The sequence below is a fragment of the Carica papaya genome, chromosome 7, assembly GCF_054855325.1.
Source record: "Carica papaya isolate Zhongbai chromosome 7, ASM5485532v1, whole genome shotgun sequence".
NCBI classification, from domain to species: Eukaryota; Viridiplantae; Streptophyta; class Magnoliopsida; order Brassicales; family Caricaceae; genus Carica; species Carica papaya.
This window is the reverse complement of record NC_142315.1, coordinates 22,927,732-22,931,750: the sequence shown is the minus strand read 5'-3', so window position 1 is coordinate 22,931,750 and position 4,019 is coordinate 22,927,732. Positions and strand designations below refer to the sequence as shown.

Here is a 4,019-nt window from a genome sequence, read left to right as displayed (position 1 = left end):
TACATGACAAGTGATTTAAAAATTTTCATCAAACTAGATAAGTTAGTGATCAACCAGATTACTATGGGCAATGTAATGATACACATAACATAAGGAAAAAAGTACTATTATGTTGAACTATTTTGACTTGAATTGTATTTAAAATGTGTTGTATGTTCCCGATTTGGATTAAGTTTGTTGAGTGTGGGATAACTTTTGTTGGATGACTACTCACTTATTTTTTAGGATTCTACTTGCTATGTGTTTAAAGATAAGTTCAAAAAATTTTGCTTACAAATGTATCCATGGCAAAAAAATAAGATTTTTCTATATGTTCTCAGCTCTAATGAAAAACATGTTATGAAGGTAATATTGACTGGTGATAACTGGCTTCGGCATCATAGATATGGTCATTCGAGTTTCAAAAACTGAATTTAATTTCTAAACAAGATTATGTTGATGGTTTACCCATGATTAAAAATGTAAATAAAGTATGTGAGAATTGTGAAGTTGGAAAACAATATCGCGACTCTTTTCCTAGAGGACCAATAAGAAGAGCTTTAAAACCTGAATAATTAGTTCATGAAGATATTTAAAAGCTCATAAAGACATGCTCCCTTAACAACAACAGGTACTTCCTAGTCTTTGTTAGTGATTATAGTCGAATGACATAAGTGTATTTTTTAAGGAAAAATCAAAAGCTCTTGTTATTTTTAAAATTTTTAAAGCATTCATTAAAAAGCAAAGTAATAAGCCTTTTTATGAACAAATTGTTGTGGAGAGATTTTCTTAAAAGAATTTGATTAATTTTTTGAAGAAAGTGGCATTCAAAGGCAACTAACAACCAACTATACTCGACAATAAAATAGAATTTTTGAATGAAAGAATCACAACCTTGTAGAGATGGGAAAAAACATGTTGAATGCCAAAAGTCTTCCAAACAGCTTTTGGGCGGAAGCAATCTATACAACTGTTTACATTCTCAACCGATCTCCTATATCGACTTTGACTCGACTAATATCATTTAAAGCTTGGCACAAATGGAAACTCAAGATATCTCATTTAAAAGTTTTTTGCTGCATTGGATTTGTGCTTGTTCCATTACAAAAAAGAGAAAAGTTAATGACAATAACATCAAATGCCTTTTTGTGGGTTATAACAACGAAATAAATGGATATCATTTTTATAATCCTCTTATCAAGAAGTTATCAATCAGCTATGATTTTATTTTTTAATGAGAAAGTTTGTTGGAATTGAAATTATATTCAATCAATTTTAGGTGCATTATTGGAAGATGGTGAATACATAGACGCTCAAATAAATCTAAGAGATAAAATGAAATAAGCCCCCATTCATCCTTTTGTCTAGATCAAGCTCTTGTTCATCATAAATACCATCAAGGAAACGGAAATCCTTGAAGAAATTTACGGTAGCATAAAATGCCTACTTTCTCAAAATGAAGAACCAATCTATTTTGAAGATGCAAACAAGTTCAAAGAATGGTGTACAAGAATGGATGAGGAAACGACAACCTTAGAAAGAAACAATACTTGGAATATGCAAGATTGTGCCTTTTCAACCACTTTCATTGTCTTTCAGCATATCAATTTCTTTATAGATGTCCCTTTGGTATGCATACAGCTCCATTACTTTCTGCTAATACTTCTAAAATATTTTAACTCTCTTCTTCTCATCCAAGTTTAACTTCAGGAATTGAAACAACAAGAGACAACAAAAGATAGATTATAGTTGTTGGTTAATGTTACTGGAGCATTTAGACCTAGTGTGCTTACAACACTGGTTAGAGTCAGTGGTGTTGGGAAAAATACCCTAATGGATGTTTTTACTAGTAGAAAAACTGGTGGGGTAATAGAAGGGAGCATATATATTTCTAGTTGTCCCGAAAAACAGGAATTTGCAAGAATTTCTAGCTACTATGAGTAGAATGACATTCATTCTCCATGCTTAATTGTTCTAGAGTCACTTCTCTTCTCTGCTTGGCTCCAGTTACCTTCAGATGTCAACTGGGCATGGGTTGATTTCCTAAATGGAACTTGTAGAGTTGACTCCACTAAGTAGAGCATTGGTTGGCCTACTTGGAATAGATGGTTTATCAATAGAACAATGAAAAAGATTGACCATCACTGTTGAATTGGTCACCAATCCTTCTATAGTGTTCATGATTGAGCCCACATCAGGCTCGGATGCAAGAGCTGCAGCCATTGTGATGAGAACTGTGAGAAATATTGTTAATATTGAGCGAATAATTGTCTGCACAATTCATCAGCCTATCATAGACATTGTTGAATCCTTTGATGAGGTATTATCTTCTCATAGTTTTGTGCATAGTGATAATAATTTCTCATTTTCTGTCATTTGATACGAATAACAAAAGTAAAAAACTCTTTTCACTAGTTAATATCTTCCTTCTACATTCTTGTAGCTGTTGTAGCTTGCATATTATTCTAGATAATATGCTGATCTTCAGTTACTAAGATAGTTCTATTATAGTATCAATGCATAGTCTAAGCCTGTTTAAACTTCCCAATAATCCTGAGTTCTCTAGTGTTTCTAATTTTTTTATACAGCTTTTGCTTATGAAGTGTGGTGGAGAGCTTATATTTAAGGATTGTAACGTGTTCACAACATGCGGTAGAAGATATAAAATAATCTAATTTGATCTACTTGTGCTTCAAAAATTATATTACATGTTAAAGATCCAATTTAAAACTTATCTAGTAGTGGGTTCTCAAATTAATTTTTTTCATATACGAAGATTTTATGCATATCCACACCGAGATTGACCTTTACTAATCAAATCTTGATCAATGAAACATGTAAATAAATTGAATAATATTTGTGTTAAAATTTTCTCACAAAATTTTAACAAATTGAAAAATCAAAATTCTCTCAATTTTTTTCTTGTTTTTAATGTGCGGTTATTTTTTTTTCTAGCACATGCAGCTGCCTTTTTAGCAACACCTACGAGTGACTTTTTACACTATATTACTGCTGCTGACTTTTTACCAACACCTGTGGCTGCCTTTTTACCAACACCTGCAGTTGCCTTTTTATCAGCATCTGTGGATGTGCGGTTGCCTTTTTTTATCAGCGTCTACAGGTGTGCGGTTGTCTCTTTTTACTAGCCTTTTCTTATCTTTCTTTTCAACCTCCCATTATATATATATATATATATAACCTAATTGTGCGGCGGCCTATTATTATTATTATTAATTTTTTGTTGTTGTTGTTATTATTATTTATTAATAAAATATTTTATAAATCAATCCAATTACAAATTTTATTTTACAATAAATATAAATATTAATTTTCTATTTCAAAAATAGAAAAATCCAATTTTTCTGCAATATTACTTATATCTTCTATGCTAACAAAAAATATAATAATATTCTATTTACATAAAAATAATTATTTATTTGACTAAGTTAAATCCTCCAATTTAATTATCAAAAACCAAAATACTCGTTAGTGTGCGACCCCATAGGTTCAATACTAAACCAGTAGTAAATTGGTCAAACCAATTTATTAATCAAAGTTATCATCTAGCAACACTCCTTAATGATCAGATAGTATAAAGTGTAAAATTACTCTTAAAAATCTACTAGAGAATTATGTAATATTTTCTTCCGTTATTATTACTCCTAATTAACCTAGGATTTGGTTAACTGTTAAATCTCAATAGAAAACTAATTATATTTTATATTAATTATAATTAACTAATGAATGACATAAGAAACTCATTTTTTCTTTTATTCAATTGTCCTGACCAAGATTTTAAATATTCGTTATAATAAATAGTAACATAGAGCTTAAACTTATTACCAAAGTTGACAGATTCCATCTTGAGCAATCACTAATTTTAGAAGTATTTAATCATACCCAATATTTTTTCAACTATAGTTTTATGATTATAAGTGCCCATAATCAAAGTTTGATAAATGACTTGTTAATTATTATAATAATCTCATGTTAAAAAAAATTCTTACATCTCATTTGACTTGTTAATTACTATGATGATA

At 29.9% G+C, this 4,019-nt stretch overlaps 1 pseudogene; it reads left to right on the top strand.

Moving 5' to 3' along the window:
* The first annotated feature begins 1,491 nt into the window (after window positions 1-1,491).
* On the top strand, window positions 1,492-2,663 carry LOC148253066 (ABC transporter G family member 32 pseudogene; annotated as a pseudogene).
* The last annotated feature ends 1,356 nt before the right edge of the window (window positions 2,664-4,019 follow it).